The sequence below is a fragment of the Coffea eugenioides genome, chromosome 8, assembly GCF_003713205.1.
Source record: "Coffea eugenioides isolate CCC68of chromosome 8, Ceug_1.0, whole genome shotgun sequence".
Lineage (NCBI taxonomy): Eukaryota > Viridiplantae > Streptophyta > Magnoliopsida > Gentianales > Rubiaceae > Coffea > Coffea eugenioides.
In genome coordinates this window covers 2,581,127-2,594,205 of record NC_040042.1, presented here as the reverse complement: position 1 = coordinate 2,594,205, position 13,079 = coordinate 2,581,127, and positions in this window count along the sequence as shown.

Here is a 13,079-nt window from a genome sequence, read left to right as displayed (position 1 = left end):
GCGTACCTGAATCCATATTGATAAATTTGACGCTTGAATCCCTAGAGATTTTGGGGTGGCCTTCCAAATCAACAGGTATTCACCGATCCTTTGAGAGAGGTCTTTAGTTTCTCTTTGGTATCTTTGCTGACGATGGGATATTAGAGAAGAGCTATTTTGTGGTATTAGGAAATATGACAACTAAAACGATACCTGTGACCTGGGGACCATAACCCTATTTATAGGTAACATTTTGTTACCTTTTGGAGCCCTAAAATCTCTACACATTAAAGGCTCACATCCTATTAGATACATTAAACCCAAACTATATTTGATCACTTTAATTGGGTTTAATCTTAATTGACAGTTTGCAACACATAATTATTCACATATAAGTCCAATGTTGGATTAAGGATCCAACATTCTCCCACTTGGACTATATGTGTAACCTTATAATTATGTTTCGCAATTAACCGTATAAGCTCAACTTTACTGTCATTATCACAATGTATCTGTAACCAATTCGATCCATCAATCATACCAACATAGGATCAAAGAAGCCTTTGTTACAATTTCGTAATTCGACCCATCAATGGTCACATACATTGATATAATTGAATGACATAAATCATGATATGGATGTGTAGCATGAAAATTTCATGTAATGTGATCAAAACATGCCTATTTTCAACTGGTCCACCTTAAATTTTCATGAGATCAAATCATACCAAAGTCAGAGTACAAATAAATCCAAACTTTATTTATACATAAAATATCCTTAGATCATTAATAACCGAAACGTATTATAAGAGCATTTAAAATATCAAACTCCCACTAAAACTGTACATCATTTATCAATATGACACATATACGAGCAGTATGCTCATGAAACATTTTGGGTGGCAATCCCTTAGTAAGCGGATCCGCAACCATGGAGTTTATCCCGATATACTCTATCGATAACTGTCCACTCTGTACTCTTTCTTTAACAAACAGGAACTTGATATCTATATGTTTAGATTTCGTTGAGCTCCTGTTGTTATTGGAATATAGAACTGCTGACCTGTTGTCACAATATAATTTGAGTGGTCTTTCAATGCTATCCACTACACGTAATCCTGTGACAAAATTTTGTAGCCAAATTCCTTGATTGGATGCCTCATAACAAGCTATAAACTCTGCAGCCATAGTGGAAGATGCTATGAGGGACTGTTTAGCACTTTTCCAGGATATGACACCTCCAGCCAACAAGTAGACATAGCCTGACGTTGACTTCATAGTATCTTTGCATCCAACATAATCGGAATCAGTATACCCAATGATCTCTAACTCCTCTGACTTCCGATACGTGAGCATGTATTCCTTTGTTTTCTGTAGATATCGTAAGTCCCGTTTGGTTACTTTCCAATGATCTAATCCAGAATTACTCAAATATCTACCCAACATTCCAGTAATGTACTCAATATCCGAATGCGTACATACTTGAGTATACATTAGACTCCCTACTGCTGATGCATAAGGAATCTTTTGCATCTCTTTTTCCTCAAAAGCATTCTTGGGACACTGTTCAAGACTAAATTTGTCTCCTTTAGCTACGGGAGTGTCACCTGGTTTACAATTTTACATCCCATACCTTTTTAGAACCTTTTCGATATAGCCCTTTTGTGATAATGCTAAAATACCCTGAGATCGATTTCGGTGTATTTGTATACCTAGCACAAAAGATGTATCACCAAGATTTTTCATTTCAAAATTCTTATTCAGAAATTTCTTGGCTTCATGCAATAGACCCATATCGTTGCTGGCAAGCAAAATGTCATCAACATACAATACCAGAAGAATATACTTGCTCCCACAGAATTTATGGTATATGCAATCATCTACTAAATTCATCTCAAAACCAAATGAGATGATCACTTGATGAAATTTGAAATACCATTGTCGAGACGCTTGTTTGAGCTCAAAGATGGATCTTTTAAGTTTGCAAACCATATTCTTTGGATCTCCTGACACAAAGTTTTCTGGTTGCACCATATAAATCGTCTCATCAATGTTACCATTGAGAAACACTGTCTTTACATCCATCTGATGTAACTCAAGATCGAAATGCGCCACTAGTGCCATGATAATTCTAAAAGAGTCCTTTGAAGAGACTGGAGAGAAGGTTTCTTTATAGTCGATACCTTCTTTTTGTGTAAATTCCTTAGCGACAAGACGAATTTTGTATCTTTCCACATTGCCTTTCGAATTTCCTTTGATTTTAAATATCCATTTATAACAAATGGGTTTCGCACCTTCTGGCAATGGGACAAGATCCCAAACATCATTGTCCTTCATGGATTTAATTTTCTCATTCATGGCATCGATCCATTTTTTAGAATTTGAACTTTCCATGGCTTGACGGAAGTTGATTGGATCATCTTCCATCAATCCAATATCATCCTCATGTTCTTGGAGAAAAATAATGTAACCATCTGGCACTGCACTTCTCCTTTCTCTAGTGGATCTTCTTAATGGCACTGGTTCTTGGAAAGGAAGAGTTTGTTCTTCGACATTGTCTTGATTTGTTATGTCATGATCTTGTTCAGGAATAGGATCCAAAACAAGATCAATGACACCTGTGGGAATACTAATATATTTCTCTTTAAAGACAATGTCCCTTACTGTATTTTCTCCCCCAAACTCGACATTCTCAAAGAACCGGGCATTTCCTGTCTCAAAAATTGATTTGACTGTGGGATCATAAAACTTCTAACCTCTGGATCTTTCAGAGTATCCAATAAAATAACAACTAATCGTTCTTGAGTTCAGTTTCTTTTCATTTGGCCTATAAGGTCTTGCCTCAACTGGACACCCCCAAACATGCATATGCTTTAAACTGGGCTTTTTTCCTGTCCAAACCTCATAAGGGATTTTGATAGTTGCTTTAGTTGGAACTCTATTAAGAATGTATGCTGCAGTTTTAAGTGTTTCACCCCAGAGTGACTCTGGTAAGGTAGAATGACATATCATACTCCTTACCATATCTTTAAGTGACTCTGGTAAGGTAGAATAACATATCATACTCCTTACCATGTCTTTAAGCGTTCTATTTCGTCTTTCAGCTACACCATTCATAGTTGGTGAACCCGGCATAGTGTACTGTAGGACGATACCACACTCCTCTAGGTATTTAGCAAATAGTCCTGGACGTTGTTCATCTGAACCATCATATCTACCATAGTACTCACCATCACGGTCAGATCTGACGCTTTTAATTCTTTTGTTGAGTTGATTCTCAATTTCAGCCTTAAAAGTTTTGAACACGTCCAGTAACTGTGACTTTTCAGAAATGAGATATATGTAGCCATATCTTGAAAAATCGTCTATGAACGTTATAAAATATTGTTGATCATTCCAAGCAGATGTAGGAAATAGTTCACAAATATCTGTATGTATAAGTTCTAAGACGTCTGAGGACCTATTGGCTTCAAATCTCCTTTGATTGGTTTGTTTCCCCTTTATACAGTTAATGCAATCATCAAAATCTGTAAAATTTAAAGGGTCGAAAATTTCATTTGACATAAGTCTTTCCATTCTCCGTTTAGAGATATGTCCCAATCTCTTGTGCCATAATGCAGCTGAATTCTCATTGGTTAATTTTCTCTTTACTCCTCTAGTACTCAAATGCAGAGATTCATTAAATGAGGCAATTGTATCAATTAAATATAGATTATCGTAATGCATTAAAGAACCAGAACCAACCAATTTTGAATCATAAAATAATTCAAAATTTTCATTTTCAAATGAACAAAAAGAACCAAATTTGTCCAAAATAGAAATAGAAATTAAATTCCGTCTAAAAGACGGTACAACAAATATCTCATAGAGATTCAATTAAAATCCGGTCATTAACAATAATCTAAAAACTCTAATTGCCTTAACTTGAACTGTTTCGCCATCGTCCACGTAGATATATTTTTCATTATTATTAGGCTTTCGGTAATTCAGGTAACCCTGCATAGACACACTGATGTGAGTTGTTGCACCAGAATCTAACCACCATGTGTGTCTAGGTACCGAAGTTAAATTAACCTCAGAACAAACCAAATTAAGAAGCATACCTTTCTTAGCACGCCAAGCGTGATAGTTGGTGCAATGCTTCTTTTGGTGCCCTTCAGCTCCACAGAAGAAACAACTATTCTTTTCCTGATCATTTGATTTCTTTTGTTGTTTCTTTTATGGCGCTGTACCTGCAGCTCATTTTTCCTCTTAAGTCCCTTGCTTTTATTATTAGTGGTTGACACCAGATGGGCACTTTCTGTCTGTTCTTACTTCAACCTTTCCTCTTCCTCTACACAGTGTGAGATGAGTTCATTTAGAGACCAAATCTCCTTTTGACAGTTGTAACTCACCTTAAATTGGCTAAACTGTGTAGGAAGAGATATTAAAATCAAATGCACTAGTAACTCTTCAGAGAGTTTCAATTTTAATGCATTCAATTTTTAAGCAAGGTGAGACATCTCCATGATGTACTCTCTGATATTGCCTTTACCACTATATTTCTTTGAAACTAGGTTTGTCAAGAGCGTACTAATTTCAGCCTTTTCGTTCTTGACAAATCTTTTTTCAATATCCTGAAGGAACTCTTTAGCGATTACAGTCGCTTCTGATATTGTTCTCCTGAATGCTTTTGGAACGGCCTTTTTAATGATCATCAGACACAAGCGATTTGATCTCTCCCACCTTTCATTATTTTTCTTTTCATCAGAGGTACTCTGATCTGTAAGAGGTGGGGGAGAATCAATCCTTAACGCAAGGTCGAGATCTATTATTCCAAGTACTATTAAGAGATTTTCTTTCCAGGATTTAAAATTTGTGCCATTCAGCATAGGAATATTATTGATGTTGGAAGTAATATTTGTAAGATCATTCGTAACTGAACAGAAAGCATAAAATAATTAAAACAAATTCACATAAATCAAAACAATAATAAATTTAAATAAAGGTAACCCCACCTCAAGATATCGATATTCCATTAATATTTTGTCTTTGGACAAAAATATTAATTTCTAAATGATATCTTGGTGCAGTAATAAATACTGATAATAATAACATGTCAAAAATAAATTTCCTTTGGGTCAATTTATAAATCACATGTAAAATCCAAATAATTATCACGTATTTATTACTACAAGTGCACATGTAATTTCATTAAATATTGACCTTCTTTTGGGCCGATCAATATTCATAAAATTACTAGTACCCAACTAGTTATATTTTAAAATAAATTAATTTCCATAATAGAGGTCACTTTGGTGGCATATTATTTCAATTAATTTATTCCAAAATATATATATAATCATACCAATATTCAAATTTAAAATTATCCAAATTAAATAAAAAATTTGATCAAAGTCAACTTTGGTTAACTCTGGCCAAAACGTGGTCAAATCTGATCAATTGGATCAATACTTATTGGACCAAAGATCCATAACCATAATTTGACCCAAGTTATTATTCAAGCCCAAAATTTTCTTAATGTCCATAATGTCTTATAAAACTATATATTTAGTGGGCCAAACATATGGACTTTATAGACTTGAATGTCTTATTTAACTTTATTGGGGTTCATTTAAATTAAATAAACCCTAATTTCCTTAACATAAATATAAATATCGATGAGTAAGGAAACCAGCCAAAGGATCCAATTATAAACAATTGAGCTACAAGGGATCATATTGAATATCAATCTGGATTCATAGACAATGAATCGGTCAACTAAACATCACAGCAAATAACCAAAGACGTAATGGAAAGTCACAGCAAAAGAAACTATTCTGGCTTTCGGCTTTTAGCATAGCAAGACAATGGCCCACTAGAAAGTCATGGTCTTGCATGTTTTTGCTTTCTGTTTCAGCTTTCTATTTGAGATAAGAAAAGGGCAACTACTACACAATTAATTAAGATCCCGAAATATGTGCCAAGTAGTCATAGTATGCTAAGTCAAATACTCCAGATGTAAAGGTCAATCGGCCATTATATCAAACAAACCTACTGGATACAAATAAACTTAAGAATCACAACAATTGGCCAATTCTTTTGGAACAAGCAAACCTTTTTTTTTTTTCTCTGACCGATTCTTTACAACAGAAACAGGAGTAGGACATCATTCATAATTTACAATCTTTAAGATAAAACTATCAAAGACTACAAATTATTTCCTAATAATCAACCATATAGGCTCTGATACCACTTGTTAGGGTGGTTATCTAAATTTAACCATTGGTGAAAACCATCACCTTTAAACCCAAAATCTATATGGCGATTATTAAGAAATAAATTAACTATAAAATAGCGGAAGCGTACCTGAATCCATATTGATAAATTTGACGCTTGAATCCCTAGAGATTTTGGGGTGGCTTTACAGGTCAACAGGTATTCACCGATCCTTTGAGAGAGGCCTTTAGTTTCTCTCTGGTATCTTTCCTGACGATGGGATATCAGGAAAGAGCTATTTTGTGGTATTAGGAAATACGACAGCTAAAACGATACCTGTGACCTGGGGACCATAACCCTATTTATAGGTAACATTTTGTTACCTTTTGGAGCCCTATTTCAACCCATCATAGAAATAGGAGCCCTAAAATCTCTACACATTAAAGGCCAACATCCTATTAGATACATTAAATCCAAGCTATATTTGATCACTTTAATTGGGCTTAATCTTAATTGACAGTTTGCAACACATAATTATTCACATATAAGTCCAATGTTGGATTAAGGATCCAACATATTGTAGTTAAAAGCTCGGAAGCATTCAAAACTAGATTTAGCTTTATAGTAATTAATTAGATTACTTTGTTTTTTGGGGTAATGGCTAGGCTATGGGCACACATATGTACGGGAAGAATGTCAGATTTTTTAAAATATGTCCAAAAGTGCAAATAAGGGAGCAATGGCAGCATCAAGTTGAAAATGACAGATCAAAGGGAATAAATAGGAAGCACTGAATGCAAAAGAAAGATTGAAGAAAGGTGACCACTCAAGTTCTATCGTTTAGCATTCTTTTCATTTGGCCCCATATCACGACTAGGTTCATTCAGGTACAAGATGAGGGCTTACTTAGCTTATAGAACGAAAAGCATTTCGAAAAAAATAAAATGCTATCAGTGCACGGACCACATAAACAAATCATCAAGAAAGAAGCTCTATAAGTAGCAGCATCGAAGCTGATCAAAAGCATAGGATGAATTAACAAAGCATCAGATGTCCTCTAGAGTTCCCTCGAACACTTCACTTGGGGGGACATGTTTCTTTCTTTGACTCAATTAGGGCCAAAGAACTTTGCCTACGGAAGTGTTTGGGGGAACTCCTGAATCCATTTGATACGTAATAAATAAGATTCCAGATTTTTGTTGTTGTCTTCAATTTCTTCATAGCTGGTGAGCTTAGGTGAGCATTAGGATTGCGAAAAGTAGTTATTCAAGCTAGTTGTTTATATGTTTTCTTACAGTTTCTTTGAGTTTACTAATGTAGGTTTATGCCTTCTTTCATGGTAGAGATGAGTTGCATGAAGCAAACTACATAAAGAAAAGAATAAGGAACTTCAATTCGCAAATGCCCTGTAAACTACTAGTTCAAATTACTTATAGCCTATATGCTCATTGTTAGTTTCATGCTGGTATTATATAACATGTCTAGTTTCTAGCTAATGCTTTAGATGAATTAGGAGATAATATCCGAAAAGAAATGGAGGAAAAATACATAAAATTGTTTCAGTACTGTGCAACAACTACCAGCGGTTTCAAGCTTATGTAGAGTTTGTTAGAACTATAAGAAGTCTCAGTTATTGTTGCACAAAAATAAAGATAAAAGTGTTTTTCTTTTGTTGCAATTCCTTTCAATTTGTCTTACAAATCCAATCCCCCCTCCCCCCAAAGGTTTCATAGGAATGTTGGCAAGGTTACAATAGCAATATGTAGTAAAAAGGGAATTGCAAGATTGATAATGGTGGTTAAGAGTACAGATACTCAAGCATGTTGCAGCTTAACGTTTCCATTAGTTGTACATGATAAATACTGCATACTGCCATCTACAAAATGTTTTTGTGCATAGATTTTCATAAATTTGTATAAATGGTTTAACAAATAGATAAGTAAAACTATATAATCACTTTTTAAAGATAAAAGTCATGTACTTTTATTTTCAATTATGAAGTTCGATTTCATGATGCATAACTAAAGTTAGTAGTGTTATACTATTTACATCCATATGTTGGTTGCCTAATGATCATATCTATATTTTTCTCCAAAATCGAACCTCATTTGATATACCTCGCAAAATAAGTTTCTTACTTCAGGTAAAGGAAACTGTTATGGATATTACCGTGCCTCATATGTTGGACGATTTGAAGAGCGAGGAATCCGTCTTTATGAACCAAAGTTTCAGGCATAAAGGTTGCATACATGGAATAACATCAAAGGGATTATTTTCATTCAAATGGAAGTCCGGATACCAGTTCCAATTTCTTGGCCATGTTTCTAGGCCTCTCGCTATAAACTTAATGTGGATTATTTTCTTTAGGTAACCCGGGGTTCTCTGGCGGAGGAAGCATTATTCGCGCTATTTAGGCAATTTTATTGATGGCTTAACATGGAGGCTGGGGCGCTTGCCCTACTAGAGGGTTTGAAGCTCTATCTTGATCGACAACTCCAGCCAGCGATTGTCCAAATGGACTAGAAGATTGCTCCAACGCGCGTTACAATACCAATTTCCCTAAACTTTAATTTACCCCTACTACTTTGGTGGGTAAAAGAGTTGCAAAACAACTTCTAGTACACAACAAAACTTAGTGATTGACTGCATTTTGCACTAAAGAAATTAATGCAGCAAGTACTTAAGAGTTTGACAAATTTGTCTTATTTTTGTGCAGGAAATTAGAAAAATATTGGCCTGAAATATTGGGCAGAGTTAAAAAAATATTGGAAAAGATTGAACTGCAAAAATTTGAAGAATTTTTTAGCCATAGTGAAATATTGGAAAAGATTTTAGAAAAATTTGGACAGAATTTGCCCTTATAAATGGATGAAACTACCTGCCAATAAACCCAATTTCAAGAAAATTATCGACATGGCAAGTATTTCAAGCACAATTCCAACACTTCTAAGCATTTAAATCCACAAAATATCATCACATGGCATTAGAATGCAAGTTCAAACATTTCCCTCCCCCACACTTAAACTTCACATTGTTCTCAATGTGGGAAAGAAAAAATAACAAAAGTAAGAGAAAGTAGTAGTACTCCCCTAATAAACTTGCGCTATCCAAATCCATGGCCAAGCAATGAACTTCCAACCTTGTTTGCAAAGAAAGGAGGGTTTAATTAATGCACCACTTCAAATGGCAAAATCAAAATAAAAAAAAAACAAAGTAAAAACTTGCAACGATCAAGAAGTAAGCATGCAAATCAAGGGAAAAGGGACAAGGATCAAGCATGTGGAACCATACAATGTTCACGGGATAAAAACATGAAATGAGCTAATATTTGCTAATTAAGTATATGCATTAGTATCCAAAGCAAAAGAAAGCTAATTTCACAAATAAGCCCATCATTATGAACAAAGTAAGTTCCATTTATACATTTTGTCATAAATGATCAAGTCTCCTCAAGTACAAAATGAAGGAGGAAGAGAGGGAAGAATAAGGAAAAGTGATCCAAGCCTTCGTTTTTGAAAGGATCCGAGGTCGGATCATGATGAGTGAGCTCGGATCAAAAACTCGAATTTTTCTCTGATTGCAGAAGTAGATCCGAGGCCTCGGATCCATTGATTCTACACTTATTGCAGAAGTTTCTGCAATTTTCAGTTTGACCCCAATTTGAAACACATTCTCCAATTCGTGCTCTACAATAAAATTTTTAACAATTCAACACTTCACGCACATGGAAAGTGACTTAAACGTGAATCTCAACACCTCAAAACAAATCAAAAACATGTAGAATGCAAATTAAGGGTTGAGGTTCTTGGATCAAATAGTCCCCTCGACACTTGTAATACACATGATGGTGTTCAAATCATCAAAAGAGTGCAAATAGGTCATAAACACATTTAAACACTTGAATGCACTTCAACTTCATGCAAATGACTAACTTAAGCTCATATCATGAAATTAAGCATTGTACACTCAAAAATAAAGGTTAAGCTTCCCTTTTTCATATCGGTCTCTACTCCTTATATACTCCTTTGCACTTGAAATAATTCGCTTCATTTCTTGTCATTGCCACATATAAAACACACAAAAACACTAGTTAAACAACTAAAATCTTACTAAAAACAAGAAATCGTTGGGGTGCCTCCCAACAAGCACTTCTTTATAGTCATTAGCTTGACTATATCACCTTATTTTTTCAAAGAGGTTAAAGAATAATTCACCATTTTAGGCCGTGGTGGATCATTAAAAGGTGACTTTATAGCAAAAGCCACATGATCTAATGATGTGAGAAATGGAAGTGACTTACCTATCTCAAGTGTTTCATTGATATTACCTTGAATATGCACCACTTGAGAACTCACCAAAGGAAATGCAATGAGGATATCTTGGGCAACAATACCTTTAGAACCTATACTTTCAATACCTTTAGAACGTATACTTTCAATACACTCCTCAAGAGGGGTGAAAAATGAGTCATTAAAACTCACCTCTTGAGGTTCAAGGTTAGTTCCAAAGATATTATCATGTGACATGGACATTTGCTCATTGAAACACAATTGATATTCATCAAAATACAATCCATTTTCACATACAACATTCCCACCATTCATGCTAGGATCATTTTGCAAATTATTAGAAGAAATAACTTCACACAATGCATTCAATTGCTCTTGTATTCTACCAAAGTGAGAAGTTAATTCATCTATTCTTTCCTCAACCCTATCAAAACGGTCGGAAGTTGCATTAGCTAATATTTCTATAGCTAACTCTCAAGGTGGCTTAGAATCATTAGCTACTCTTTCTATTGCCAACTTCCATGATGGTTTTGATTCATATTCGACACATTCAGGTTGGTAATCGTAAAAATATGAAAAATTACTATAAGTGCATTTATTATCCCAACCATAAGTAGGAGAATTGCTCCAATTAGCACTATGTTGATCAAAATAAGGATTGTAATGCTCTAATTCATCATAATAATCCGCATTTTGTACTTGTATACATGTATTTGTAGCATGATAACCTCCACACAAGTCACAAATCATATGATAAGAGTTAAAAGCATTAGCATTCCTCCTTTGCTCAATTTCATGTATAATTGTGTCCATTTGAACTTGTAACATAATTACATCAAATTTTGCCTTTAAGCATTTTAAACCATCTTCAAAAGACATACCTTCAGTAATTTCTTAGTTACCTCTATTGAAGGAGCTTTGCACTTGGTAACTATCCATTGCTAATCTTCCATTTCTCAAGCATTGTCCTTCAAATTGACCTACCCTCCTCATTACTTAAATTGCTTTTAAACAATTTAAGACCAAGATTAGTAAGAAGAATCGGTTATAAAACACATACACACAATAAACACTAAAATAACAGAAAATAACATTTACACTATAACTAATAAAATGTCTAAACTAATAAAGTTGCTCTTCACACCGATATTGCCAAATCTTCCCCGGCAATGGCACCAAAAACTTAACGGGGTTTTGATATACGTACAAATTAAAGAATTCGAAATACACTCGTTTCACTTCAAGTATACAGGTCAACTAATAGTTTAGAGTATATATCGGGTCGATTCCACGACGAAGATTGAACAATTATCGGTGTTACTAAAGCTTTTCTATTATTTAGACTATCAATGAATTATAACAAGTAAAACCTACTGAACTTATGCAAAATAACAATTGAAAGCCCCTTAGGTTGTGGTATCCCTAACTACTCATGCAAGTGCTATATTTGGATCATTGAGTACTACTATCTAAGCTAGCTATGGTGTAATTTCCTTATGCATATGAATCCTACTTTCGTAGTGAATCAATTATACTCATAACTAATCCATACCTATTCTCATGGTTATGAAATCAACTACAAGTTCATTTCTTCAATGAAATTACATGAAATTAATCACTAAAACCACATAGGCGCACCTCCTACTCTCGTGAGTGTACTCCCTATGTTTAGCACTTCTTGAACCAGTGTTAAATCTCAATTTTCATTGCAGAAACAACACTTAGATAATCACAATTAATGGTACCAGATTAATCATGATTTAAAGAGCTAAAGTGCTAAATAACTTGCTCAAATAATAGCAATCAAATAGCCAAATAATAAACACTAACAATTATAGGAAGTTCAACCAAACCCAAGGCATAAACTTTAAAAATACATAATAAACACAAAATCCAGAACTTGCATATTAACTAAATTTGGAATCAAGTACAAAAGATAAAGAGTTGGAAAGGAATGTAACCCTTGTCACGTGAGTTTATCTCCCTGCCTTCTTCATCCTCCAACCTCTTCTTCATTTAGCTAATAAACAAGAAGGATGAACTAACTAGCTAAACTATCCTACACTGAGAAAATGAAAGAACTACATTTCTGCAGACTCCAAGCTTTCTCCCGTATGTCTCTCCTCTTCTTCTTGCAAGTTTTGGTTGTATAAGTGACGGGTATTTTACATACGTGCAAGCTAAAAAATACCGAATTACACCCGTTCACTGCAAGTATACAGATCAACTAGTAGTTTAGGGTATATATCGGGTCGATCCCACAGGGAAGAATGCAATTACCGATGTTTTCAAACTCCTTTATTATTTAGACTACCACAAATATAAAATTTAAGAAAATAACACTAGAAAGCTCCTAGAGATATGGAATTCCTTACTACTCTTGCAAATGAGATTATCGGTTAAGTGAATGCTATTATCTTGATTAGTTATGGCGTAATTTCCTAATGTATGTGAAACCTACTTTCGTAGTGAATCAACTATACTTGTAATTAAGCCATACCTACTCTCGTGGTTATGAAATTAATTACAAGTTCATTTCTTTTATGAAATTACATGAAACAAGTCACTTAAGCCACATAGGTGCACCTCTACTTTCGTGAGTGTACTCCCTAG